At 35.8% G+C, this 14,183-nt stretch overlaps 1 protein-coding gene across 3 annotated transcripts in view; it reads left to right on the plus strand.

Moving 5' to 3' along the window:
- Window positions 1–14,183, plus strand: part of RGS7BP (regulator of G protein signaling 7 binding protein) — a 105,047-nt gene that overhangs the window by 41,085 nt on the left and 49,779 nt on the right. The gene's annotated exons all lie outside the window — the stretch shown is intronic.

Below are 14,183 nucleotides of genomic sequence, written 5' to 3' on the forward strand. Positions count from 1 at the left end.
GAGAGGTAGGACTGAAACCAACTAAAACAGCATAACAGAAGCAAGGATGAGAATGACAAGGGAAAGGAAACCAAGAATGTGGAATGCTCCAGAGAGGTCATAAAATAATGAAAAATAGTCCATTAGATTTGATAGCAAGAATAATAGGGACCTTGGAAAGGGTTTCAGGGGGAAGGGGAGGAGAGTGGTGGAATCATGTGGTTGAAAGATTAGAAATAAAGTGAATACACACACCTTTGAAAGAACTTTGACTGTAAAAGGGAAGGACAGAGAGAGGCAGGTACTGGAAGGGGACACAGGATGAAGGATTCTTTTAAGTTGGAAGAAACTTCAATGTATTTATTCTAACTTTCATACAAAAACGACAGAATTTTTTGTCATATGAGGTGGAACAGTGAGTTAATACACTCATCTTAAGTGTACAGTTTATGCAATTCCTACATGTGAATACACCTGAGAACCACCATCTACATCGACATGTAGAACATTCCCAGCACCCCAAAAATTCCCCTCATACCTTTTCTCACTCAACCTCATTCCCAAAAGCTAAATAACCACTCTTTATATGTATCACCATAGATTACTTTTATCAATTCTTAAAGTTCATGCAAATGAAATCATACAGCATATCTGTGATATGTATCCATGTGTTGCATGTAGGACGAATTTCTTAAATTGAGTATAATATTTCATGGTAGGAATGTACCACAGTTTATCCATTTTCCAGTTTGGGGCTATTATGAATAAAGCTGCTATGAATATTCTTGTATATGTTTTGGTAGACATATATTTTCCACTCTCTTGGGGAAATGCTAAAGAGTAAATGCTAGGTCATAGACTAGGTGTGTATTTAGCTTGAGTAAATAGAGCCATGTATTTTTTTGAAAGGGGGTAGCACCAATTACACTCCCAAGATCAACATATAGAAATTCCTCTCACCAAAGCTAGGTATTGGCTGTCTTTTTAATTTTAGCTTTCTGGTGAGCAGATATTTTGAAAGTCAGGTTTCCTGAGGTTACAAACCACAGCTTCTCAGCTGGTACTCATAAAAATTTCAAAGCATTTTATCTTAAGTATTTCCCATCATAGGCTACTGCCCTTCAGTAAACCAAATCTAATATTAAAAACATGTAAACATAAGTCAGGATGTTTCATAAGAAAAAGGTAATTTAATTCTCCTTTGAAGTTAGCTAAATTATAACATAATGATCAGGAAAATCCTGTCAGAAAGAATCTCAGGCCTAATTATGAAGATATTGGAAATATTGCCATCCAATGTACTAGTAGAACAGAGTGGTTTATTTGCTGATAGAGATTATTCACTGATACATCAATTCCAATTTACATTCTCTGTAAGTAGTAAGTTTGGAAATAATGGCTCTGTTTCCTCATTTTCATTTAAATGAACTATATTTGAAATCATCACTCACTATGATCAGAATTATAGACTCTGCTATTTTGAAGAATGCTAGTGAGTCTTTTGGGGGGAAAATAATGAAATAGAATAAATGGTGGACATAAAATTGAATACTGATTATTTTGTAATCACAATCTTTCCCTCTCTTTGGTGAAGTTTCTATTTGATTCAGTATCTGAAACCTGACAAAGAAAATAAGTGTATGACACTAAAATAACATTACCTGTATGATTTATGGTTGCTTTACATAAATGCTTGTTCATGTTAGTATTATACACAAGATTGGTTGTCAATATCATCACCTAATAATTTACTTAATTCTCTCAAGTGTCATGGTAAATCTGTTAAGAAATCTGTTCACAATTTTATCAAAATAAGATGGGTTACAGATTTAAGTGTAAAACTTGATAAAAGTACTGGAAAATAATAGAGATACACTTTTATATAATTGTAATGGGAAAGGCCTTTCTAAAAATGACCCGAAAGCTGAGACCATACGTAAAATGTTTGACACATTTACAATTTTTTAAGTTTTAAATTTGTGTATGTGAGTAAAATAATATCACATAGTAATAGACAGATTCAGAATGTGAAACATTTTACTAAACAACTGTTCTGGTCTCTTCAAAAACATCAGTGTTGTGGGAGAAAAAAGACAAAGGACTGTTGCAGATTAAAAAGAGATGAAAAAGACCTAACCTTGTTTGATGAGCCCTCACTTATTCCTGGTTTAAAAATTTTTTTAAGTTCTTTAAAAACTATTGACAAAATTTGAAAACATTAGATAGTATTAAGAATGCTTTGTATTAACTATAAAGTTAATTTCTTAATTTCTGTAACTGTTTATTTTGCAATTAAAGGAAAACATACTAAGAAAAATGCACTGAGAAAAATAATTAGTAAAAAATATAAGCACTTTGTGAATAAACTAAGCAAAGGATGCAAAATTACAAATAATGAAAGAAGAAATGAAGTGATCAAAAGACTTACAGAAACATTTTCTAATTTCTTGGTAATCAAAGAAATGCAAATTAGATTGTCAAGACCAAAAAATTATAAATCTATATTATCATAAATAGTTGGTAGAGAACATGAATCAGTTTAAAGTTTATGGATGTCTATTTAGCAACATTCATTAAAAGCCTTAAAAGTATTCCTGCCTTTCATATAGTGCCTGTTGGCCATTTTTATGTCTCTTTTTGAGAAATGCCTCAGCATTATTTTTCATCAGAGAAAGACAAATCAAAATCATGATGAGATATCACTTTACATCTGTTACTATGGCTAGTATCAAAAGACATGGAAATAATCTATCTATGGATGCATGAACAGATAAAGAAAATGTGACATTTAACATTTACTTATCATATATGGGACTTCCCTGGTAGCTCAGACAGTAAAGAGTCTGCCTACAATGCAGGAGACCTGGGTTTGATTCCTGGGTTGGAAAGATCCCCTAAAGAAGGAAATGGAAACCCACTCCAGTATTCTTGCCTGGAGAATTCCATGGACAGAGGAGCCTGGTGGGCTACAGTTCATGGGGTCGCAAAGAGTCAGACACGACTGAGCAACTAACACTTAAGACTTAGTATACACACACACACGAAGGAATATTATTCAGCATCAAAAAAGAAAGAAAGAAAGAAGGAAATTCTGCCATTTACAACAACATTGATGAACCTAGAGGACATTATGTTAAGTAAAATAAGCCAGCCAGTATTCTTGACTAGAGAATGCTATGGACAGAGGAGCCTGGTGGGATATATAGTCCCTAGGATCTCAAAGAGTCAGACACGACTTAAGTAACTAACACTTTCACTGACATTCAGACCATAATTTGAACATTCCTCATCTTATAAAACAAACACACTTTTAAATATATTAAACATGAAGCAGTCTAAACCTATCAAAATAATATTTTCCAGTGCAGTTAGATGATAGTAAAATCATATCAGCAATTTCTCACACCAAATGCTCACGGAAATAATGTTTTATTTTGTTGAAACCCCAGTCATTACCATCTAGTCTCTGTATTGAGCTTTCCATTTGTCACTCTCGTTCTAGAACGTGCCCGCTTTGGCCAACATAGTTGTAGAATGTATTTAACCTGACATCCTCATAGTAAGTTTATTAGTGTTCTCAAGCAGTATCAAGTTAGCTTACCATCTCCATGTCTGATATCTTACAAACTTGATCTTTTCTCTTGACTCAGAATCTGGATATGGACCTTTGTCAAATATTATTTTTTTTAGTCAAAGCATCTCTTCATCTCTTATCTACAGAATTCATTTTCTTATTTTAAAGTATGTCTTAAAGCAAATTACCTCCATACACAATAAACTATGCTTTTGATGATCACAAAATATTGATAATGTGGTCTAATATAAAACGTATACTCCCTAAATAAAAGTTCCCCAGATTATATTTTAATATATACATATCAGAAGATTTCTTTTTTCTTATTTTTAACTTCCTTTTTTCTATCAATTATAATTACTTTTCCTACGCAATATTTTCTAATAGCCTTCCAAAACTAATCAGTTTTAAGCCTTTATTAGCTGTCAATACTCCTGACATTTTTGGACTATTTGGCCTTTCCTTTCATGTAGAATATATTTTACTGCATTCCAGGAGGTGGGGTGGGGGTCCTTTTGCTTTTCCTTTTTTTAAAAAATCTTCCCTCCTGCGCTTATTTTTTTGTCTTTGCATTAATTTCTCAAAGAAGCAGGATTTTTCTTTGCTTTTGCAAAATGAAAAATTTTTAATATAATTGGCCTAATATTCTTCATTTTTAATTTTTTCTTCACATGAAGCAGTTATGTGACCTGACTCAACATAATCAGGAATCAGAATTTCTGACTATTAAGTTTTAATTTCTTCACTATTAATTTCTTCTATGCATGAGGCAGCTAGGTGACCTGATTCAACATAATCAGGAATCAGAATTTCTTCTCTGTGCTCTACATCAACTTCTTTCACTTGGGTCTGGATTTAAACTGAAGGTTTTTCTATTTAAATGTTGCTTTTTTTCTTTTAAGGTGTCTATTGACTATTTTATTTGGAGCCTTTTAATTCTGTTTGAAGTAACATGGTAATGGTACTCAGATAATTTTAAATCAGAGTATTTTTGTTTCAAGTCTCATTGTTCAAAGAGAAATACATGATCAGGAGCCACTTTTTTACTCTCTTAATGATGGATTCCATGGAAGAATCAATGTCAAATTCAAACCTGCAAACATAACACTTTAATGCTAGTTCTTATAATGACTCTCTGGCACTCTTTTTTTTTTTTTTTTCCGTCTTCTCTTTTTGGAGCTTCACAGTTAATCTTACAGATGACCTAGTATTAGCTGAATTTATAAACCTTCCTTCCTTCCTCTCTCTTTCCCACCCTCCCTTCTTTTCTTCCTGTTTTCAAAACAGCAGCCACACAGCACGCCTGTATCCAATGTTTCCTGTCATAGAAAGAGCCTGGATTTTGGAGGTAGTGTTCTAGTCTCAAGCTTAGTAGTTCTGTGACCCCTGAGAAAGTAACCCAAACTTAGTTTCTTCATCTTTAAAATGTTAATAATGACAGAGAATATATATAAGATTGGGTGAGATAATTTGTGTCTTCCATGTTAAAAAACACAAAGTTTCTCACACAGGACTAGACAACTCTAAAACTTCAGATAAGATGTTTAAAATATTACAAACACCCTTTTAAATATCTGAGATCACAGGAAAGTCAGAGAAATCTCCAGGGTCAAAAAGTGAAGAAAGAATTACAAGTGGGGTGGTAGTTAGTATGGGCTGATCTGATGGGTTTCCTGGGGGAGTTTGCTAGTTCCATTATCAAGGAGCTTGCAGTTTGATGGTTTTATGGGGACAAGAATTAGAAATGAGATATCCACCTAGAAAGTCATGAGCTGAAAGTCTACTCTTTGATCCTCCAGATTCCCTCTTTTCCCTTTCCCACCCTGCATCACTGGCTCCCTTGCTCTGTGTCTTCGAGTTGAGCTTAGTCAACAGGGAACTCCGGCAAAAACCTGGAGAAAGGTGAAATCAAGGTATCTATTCTCCTGTTCCCCCTCCATGAGGTCCTTTTGAACTGGCTGTGTCCCCTAAAACCAAGTCACCTGTTCATCCCAGGAAGCGGCACGATACCGCTCTCTCCTCTCACGACTTAGGGCTGATGAGCGGTGCTCTGCAGTCAGCCTTAGTTCCCACTTGCCACCCACACCTCTTTATTTTAATCAATCCTTTGCAAACAAATGCTTCTCAAGCCATCCATTTGCTTCCTATTGGGATTCTGATAAAAATCGAAATATTCAAAGGACTACATGTTTAGTGAAAAGGTAGGCCAGGGAAAATGTACCACCAAAACAAAAAGATGTTTACTTGACTTGTTTTCCTAAGAAATTATAACCACATTTTACACTACTGTTGTAGTCCAAAAGCAATATTTCTCAGGAATCTACAAAGTCCTATGGAAAATGAGATCACAGATTTAAATTGTAAGACACAAAGAACCTCACAAAGGTGAGAGTAACATGAAAAATAAACAGTAGGGTTTTAACTCTCCAAGAACTTTAGTTAATAGCATTATCTGATAATGACTTAGAGTAAGCATGTCTTAAATCATTAAAGGTACAAAAAGAAATTTAAAACGTGGGACAAAAGAGGGTATGTAGAAAGACTGAGTATATTTGGGAAAGAAATCATTCCAGAAATGAAAGATATGATCCTCAAAATGAAAACCTAATGGATAGATGATATACAGCTAAAAAGAGATAAGCAGAGAGGATCTAAGGAAAATGACAAGAATGCAACAGAGAAAAGTACAGAAATATAAAAGTGTTAAGAAGATTTAAGGCTAGAATGAGATGGCCCAATATATTTCTAGTAGAAGTATTAGGAAGAGGAAATAGATTGGAATGATACCATAGGATCCCATGGAAAAAGGAAGACCTTAAAAGCAACCAGCAAGAGAAGACATTATCTACAGAGGAACTACAGTTAAGCTGAAAGCAGGTTTCTCCACAACAAAAACTGTGGCCAGATGCTAATGAAATAAAATGTTTTATAGCACATAATAGACACTCAGAAATAAGCAAAGAAATCTTGCTACACCTCTCAGTGGATTGTTTCCTCATGAATTGAATGAGCTTCATATTTTATACAAATATATTTGTCTTTTGCAAATATCTGTTTGCATCTTACTTTGTTTTAATACTAGTTTTATACAGTTGAATCTTAATTTTAACTAAAGTTGTGTTAAACCTTAAACATGAAACTAAGTAAAAATGCAGAAATATTTTAACGCTTATTTAAAAATACAGTGGAAAAATCATACTGAAATTCTAGGAGATACAAAATAGAAAAAAAAGGAATATATAAATTTAGTAGGAACTGTGGCCAGAAGAAATTAAACATATTGCATGGGATTTGTAGCAAAGACTTCAGCCAAAAATGGGCAAAGGGCATAAACACACAATTGCAATAAGCAAAAACAAAGGAAAATATTCAACTCTGCTAATATAATAGTTGAAAAAGCACATGGTAAAATGATATATAGAGTTTTGCACACTGTAAATTAGCAAAATGTCAAAAAATTATTACATCCAGTTCTGGTAGTTCAGTGGTGAAATTGGTATGCTTCTAATAATGCTGGAGGCAGAGAAATTTAGATTTACATAATTAATTAAAAATTCAGGAAGGGTTGGGAGTTTGGGATTAGCAGATGTCAACTATTGTATATAGAATGGATAAACAACAAGGTCCTAATATATAGCACAGGGAACTGTATTCAATATCCTGGAAAAGAATGTGAAAAAGAATGTATATGCGGTATAATTGAATCACTTTGCTGTAAAGCAGAAATTAATACATTATAAATCAATTATGCATCAATAACATTTTTAAAAAATTAAAAATTCAGTTCCTCAGCCACACTAATCTACTACAGGGGCTCGGAAGCCATATGAACTCAGCGGCTACCACCCCGCTCAGTGCAGAAGACTATTTCCATCATTGCAGGAAGTTCTGCAGAACAATGCCACTCTAGAAGACAGACATAGGAGGAGAACTGATGGTTGGTTGAATATGTAACACTTCCCTTGTACTTGATGCTTCGAATTATTCTCCGATGAGCCTCCCATTGCTCCTTGCTACACTGCTCCAATTCCTCTTAAACACTTGGTATTTTCAGACTTTTATTTTTCTATCTAATGAGTATGAATTAATAGAGCTCACTGATTTAAATTAGCATTTTCCTGATTACTAATAAGGTTGAGGACTTTTAAAGGATTTATTATCCTTTTGTATTTCCTCTTCTGTGAGTTTCCTACTCAATTTTTTTCCCTCATTACTGTGTTGAAATTATTTAACATGAGAAAATATTTATGACAAAATGATAAGTTAAAAAAAGAAAAGAGTACAAATTGGCATACGATTATTTTAAATGAGTAAAAGCAAAAATCTAGATAGTCAAAGTTTGGAAAATTTGTCACAAAAGTTAAGTTAGATAGAGTAAGATGTGGGATTTGAGAATAATTTGTTTTTCATCTAAAAATGATTTTAACGTTGTCATAATACTGTTTTCTCATTTTCAAAGAGCAAAAAATGTAATATTGCCTGATACTTGGGGAAATTGCCCTACAGCTTTGACTCTGTTTTCTAAGTCTTCATCTTGGCTCCATGTAGACTGAGTGATTCTTTTTCTTTATTCTTGCTATTATTTTTGACAGTGTTCCTTTCTGGTAGAACACTGCATGCCTGACCTGAAAACTCTGCGTGTGTCTGTGTGTGTGTATGTAAGAAGCAAGGATAGAATGGTGAAAAAACATAAACATTTCAAGATTTGTATCCTTAATTAGACAACATGTTTAAACTGCAGCAGAAATTGCCTTTCATAATTCACAGTAAAGGGAGATGAATGTATGTATATCACTCAGAGATTTCACATATTCATGTTTAGAAATATAACTTAAGCACACACTAGTCAAAGTTATCAGCTTGGGAAGGGAATAACATTCTTTACAAAGAGGACCAGCAGTGTCTATAAAAAGCAAAAACAAGACAGAGAGAAATGGTCATGTAAAAATTAAATATAAGTTAATTCCTGTCCACACAAACCCCTGGGAAAGAATGGACTGTATTCCATGTTTCACTGCTGCTTTAACAGCCAACACACATAACCTTCCACCAGTGAAAGGTAGTTAAGTCTCCAAACAGAGTTGTCCCCTCTGGTTTTTTCCCTCTGTCTTCATGTCAGCCAGGCTTCTATTATTCTTCCATTTCCTGCCTGGATTTCCAGTTTCCCTGTTACACTCCACTGAGAAATGTTCCCCACCCTCATGCAGGTGCTCTTTTGCCGTAGGTCCGGAGAGCACAACCAGGATTTTTACCTTTCGTGAGGACAGATAGGAGCTGTATTTTTACTTCGTACTGAGACTGCAGGCCCAGTTCATCCTGCAGCTTCATGTCTTTCAAGCAGTTTTCATCAGCCGTAGTCATGTTGGGTTTCTGTTATGAATCTCTGGGATACTAGTAATGTGAGCTGGAACATACTTTTGTGTGTTCCCTACCTTTCCCACTAGCTTCCAAATGAGCAAGAGGCAGAGGTTATCCTCCTTGCCCTTGCTCAGAACTGTATCACTTTCCAGTCGTTTCAGCATTTGAGTGCTTCACTAACTCATACACTAATTTGTAAAGTCAGTGTCGCTGCATTTCCTTTGATTTGCGATAAAATGTCAGTTCTTATTAAGAGTGTTGCAACGTGAGTTCAAAGATAAGAAGTGAAAGAAGGCCAAAATGAAGCCAAACTTTTAAAACAGGATGTTTTTAAAATTAGGATAAAACCTTGCCCAGTAAAACCTGGAGAGCCAACCAAATAGGATTTGCAACTTGAATGCACACCCTCCAGGAGGCCTCTCAGAAGAATCTGCCAAGCCATGTTTGGCTTCTCAGGGGTGCTTGCCATGTGGGGTGCAGTCCTGGGACCTCCCATGGTCTTCCATCTGCTTAACTTTGAGCTAAGGTGTGGGTTTGGCTTCCTTAATGTGTATCTGGAATATTATCTGAAAACATTTTTCTTTCTGTGGGCTTGGAATGTACTTGGATGTTTATGGAAGCTACTCTTTGGCTTAATGGAATCAGCTCCATGGCTGAGTGTTATGATTTGGGGGTGCCCTATAGGGTCATCTGCTTTAAATATCTGCCTTACCATTGGCCACCATCATTACTGCTTCTTTTCTTTGGACACTGGATACGTTCCCTAAGGAGTAAGGCTGTCTTAGGTTAACCCATTGCTTCTCAAAGTGTGTTTCCTGGATCAGCTGGGAACTTATTAGAAATCAAGTGATCAGGCCCCAACCCAGCCTCTAGGGATGAAGCCCAGCTTTCTGTGGTTTAATAAGCCTTTTAAGTGATTCAAATGCACATTAAAGTTTGAGAACCTCTGGGCTTACCCTCTGGGCTTCAAAGTGTATGCTAGATGATCTGAAGGAAAATATTATAACTTTATATTTTATGATCTCTTTTTCTAATCTCTATTTCTTTATATTTTAATATGCCCAAATTAATATCATTATCTATGTATCATTTATCAACAAATGCATGTACAGTAAGAGTGCATGCTTAATTTTTTTATAGCTGGGGATGCATGATACTCAAAGTGTGAAGACTACTTCTTGTCTAAGTATAACATTTTAAAATTCTTATGGCCTAAGTCAACTGAGCCACTAGCCACCAACAATGTCATATATTTGCATTAATATATTTATCTCACTGCTCACTTCTGAAATACTTGGAAAAATTTATAGTGTTCATTTCTCCTTCTGTGCAGACAGCTCTCACATTTCCAGTCATGTGGTAAAAAGAGGCCTCTGTGTTGCATGCTGGAGCCTTTTTCCTTCTCCATGAACAAAAGAAGAGAATTAGTGATGGCCCCTGAACAGCATCAAGGGCATCTCCCACCACCCCACCCCACCCCCGCCAGTCCATCCATTTTTGTGCATCAGAAAAGAGCACAGGAAGCCAGAAAGAGGATTCTATATGCAAAGTTTAACATACCCTTTCCCCACTCTCATTGCTCTGCTTAGATGGAGTGAACCCTGGGGGTTAGGGGACACACAGCACTCACTGGCGGTTCCCCCGCTCCCCCACATATAGCAGCTTACACTATCCTGGCATGCCTCCTGTGTGTACACTTACGCTCCCATTGTGTTATGCATTTCTGTGAGCAAAGCAGAAAATATCACGGTGCATTTATTATAAATGGAAAAACTGAAGAACTAGGAGTAGAGCCAACTTAAGTTACAACAATTTAGGGGCTGAACAAAGAAAAAGTTGAAAAAAATTATTTAACTCCTAGCATAATATTTTACATAAAGCATGATCTTGATAACAACGCGTGAGACCAGTGACAAAGATACAAATACAGTTTGGTTCCTGAGCACTCAGTGCTGGTAATATGAAGCAGTTAAAAGCATAAATATAGGTTTAAGTCTTAGCGCTCTGTTTACTAATTATGTGACCTTGAGCAAGTTCCTTAACCTCTCTTAAGCCTCATTTCCTTCTACTGGTAAATTAAGGATAAGGACACAGTAAGTACTTCATAGACTGTTGGGAGAATTAAATGAGATGTAAGTGCTTGGCATGATATCTGGCACCCAGTAAACCCCCAGTAAATGTTCCATTTTATTGCACTTTGTAATCAAATGCCAAGAGATAAAAAAGTGAATTCCTACCCTCTGACACTGAGGCCCACAACCCAGTGTTTTTTTCCTAGCTAAAGGCTAATGATCTTACATAATTCATACTATTTTGAAAATCAAAAGTAATGCCTCTATTGGAGAGACTGACCTAAAGATTTGTTAATCACTCTCTCCTCCTGCCCATATGTCTGTCTGCCTAGAAGAGCTATTTCTGTTCTTGAGCTAAGTATTGGCAGGGGTGCAGAGTCCTTTTCTTCTGTTTCACATAATGGCACATTATACTTCATCATTAAGAAAGAAAAAAAAATTATATCTAGATCTCCACCTCGGAGCCATTAAGTTGAAAACTCGATGGCAATAAAATGATACCACATCAAGGAAGAAATAAAAGACTGCAGATTTTCTATCACTGTTCAGAGAAATTAATGTGTCTTAGAGGAGACTTTACAATATGTTATCATCAAATAAAAACACCATAGGATAATAATGGGGGTTTCTATGAACTCTTTTTAAAAAAGTAATGCTTTCCTTTTTTTTTCCAGATCCACCTTTTCTTAATAGAAGGAAATTGATAAATATTATTTGAATTAATAATTAAATAGGAAAAAAAACCTGTAACAAAATTGTAAAGATGTCTAGGCAGTATGTGCAGAACTGCTTCCCTGGAATACTTCCCTTATTTATCAGTACTTGTTATGGCCATATAACTCCCGTATATTATTTCACTTAAATCTTTTCAATAATGCTGTGGATTAGGTGTGTTAGTTGCTCCGACTCTTTGCGACACCATGGACTGTAGCTGTCAGGCTTTTCTGTCCAGGTGATTTTCCAGGCAAGAACACTGGAGTGAGTTGCCATTTCCTCCTCCAAGGGATCTTCCTGACCCAGGGATTGAACCCAAGTCTCCTGCATTGCAGGCAGATTCTTTACTGTTTGAGCCACAATTAGGTATTACCATCCTAATTCAGTTTTTGAAGCACTGAGAGGTTCAGAAAGTTGCCCAAGATCACATAGTTATAAGTAATGAAATCAGGAGCTAACCAGAACTGTTTGATGTAGGACCACTTACGCTTTATATGAAGGCTGGAATGTGGCCTTTATGTTAATATTTTTCCTTCTTAAAAAAAACATGAACTACTGTAGTAAAGTGAACTCTACTCTTCCCCTGACTACAGGAGGAGGAGAGTCCACTTTATTACAGTAGTTTTACTACCAATATTCTCCTTCACTGACTTGACCACTCTGAAATTATTAGCCTTGCCCCGATGGGAACACACCAGGTAGCACATGGATTCACATGGTCAGCCTCCAGCGTTCAGTTTGATTCATGTCAACAAACATGGATTGAGAGCTGTGAATGAGCAGGCACTCCGCTATGTACTTGTTTGTTTTACAACCCCACAACCATAGCCAGCCTGGCTCCTCTGTCCATGGGGTTTCCCAGGCAAGAATACTGTGGTGGGTTGCCATTATCTTCCCCAGTGAATCTTCCTGACCAGGGATCAAACCTGCATCTCCTGCATTGCAGGCAGATTCTTTACCAATGAGCCACCAGAGAAGCCCATTAGGTGCTTGACAAAGAAAAATAATGGATAAGACTTCCTGCTTTTAGGGATACTAATCTGGAAGGAAATATTCCAAAACATTAATAATGGATACCTCTGGTGTTAGTATCAGTCATCTTTTCCTTTTTAACTTAGCTACATAAAATGTGTGTTAAAATGTATTAAAAGCAGCTTAAAGAAAAAAAGAAGGCTGCAAGACAGGAAATTCTTAAGAAAATGATCTCTAATTGTGAAATGAAGCTGGTGATGGCAGAACCCGTACTGAAATTACAGACTTCAGCTTCTTATCATCTAGGTACTACTTTTTAAAACTGCCTTGGGGTACTGTTTAATTGAGAACTTACTATGTTCCAGACAATCTGTCAAGTGCTGGAAGATATAAAGATAAATAAGATAAACTTTCTGGCCTCAAGGAATTTATAGTCCAGTGGGGAAAAAACTCATAATGGAATGTGAGATTTTTCCATGTGTATAGATACTGGTCTCTTCTGTTTGCATAAAGCTTTTGCCTTTTTGTAGAAAATAGCTGTTACATCTGTCTTAGAAATGCACATTTCCATATTGGCATGAAGTGTCATCTTTTGAGAGTTCTGCAAAAAATACAAGTTATCATTGCGTGCCAATGGAAAGACAGAATAACACGACAGAATCCCATTAGGTATAGTATTTAAAGAACTTCTAGCATTGGGTAGGAGTCTGAAGTTGGACAAGTAGACTGCAAAATGCTAAAAAAGTTCTAACTCTTCTCAAAACTCTTCATGCAAGCTGAAAATGAGCCAGAGAGCTAAACTGGCAGCATGGAAGCTCTGGCACAAACAAGAAACTCTGTATTTGCCACTGATATTTGTATGATAAACAGGTGCCATCTTTCTACCCTTTGCCTAAACCTTCCCCAAAGAGTCTTCCTGGTTTAATCATTTTGTCAGACTGGAAAAAGAAGGGAAAAAAAGGATTTCAGGCCTGTGTGGACTATAGTTTGGACTCTCGTGACCTTCTGTCACCCCTAAGGCCATCGCTCTGTATAAGTAGTCTCTCACACATAAGAGGAGGCCAAACCACAATGGACTCATTAACTCTGTAACTGTACACAGTAGTATATGTAACTATACTGAATTGTCATCATTAGATATTAAAGTATTGATTAACATTTTGTGCTTTCCAGTTAAAAAAGATGGGGAGATTTCTTTTTTTTTAATCAAAAACTCTCTTCTGGATTAACTGAATGAGTTAAACTTGGTAATCCCAGTTATTTTAGGTTGTTTTAAAGTCATGTCATTGTTTTGGCAATATTCATGAAGCCCATAACTTTAGCTAAAAAGAAATATAGCTTCACCTAGGTTAATGACATAACTAAGAATGAAGGGCTAAATGTAATTTAGAGAAACCAACAGTTTAGTATGTTGAACTCTAAAATTCCAATGGATAAAAGCAGGAATTAACCACTTGCAGCGATTACTGACCCAGACTTTAAATATAATGAAAGTTAATGAGCTGAATTCTTTC

The sequence above is a fragment of the Odocoileus virginianus genome, chromosome 14 (genome assembly GCF_023699985.2).
Source record: "Odocoileus virginianus isolate 20LAN1187 ecotype Illinois chromosome 14, Ovbor_1.2, whole genome shotgun sequence".
Lineage (NCBI taxonomy): Eukaryota > Metazoa > Chordata > Mammalia > Artiodactyla > Cervidae > Odocoileus > Odocoileus virginianus.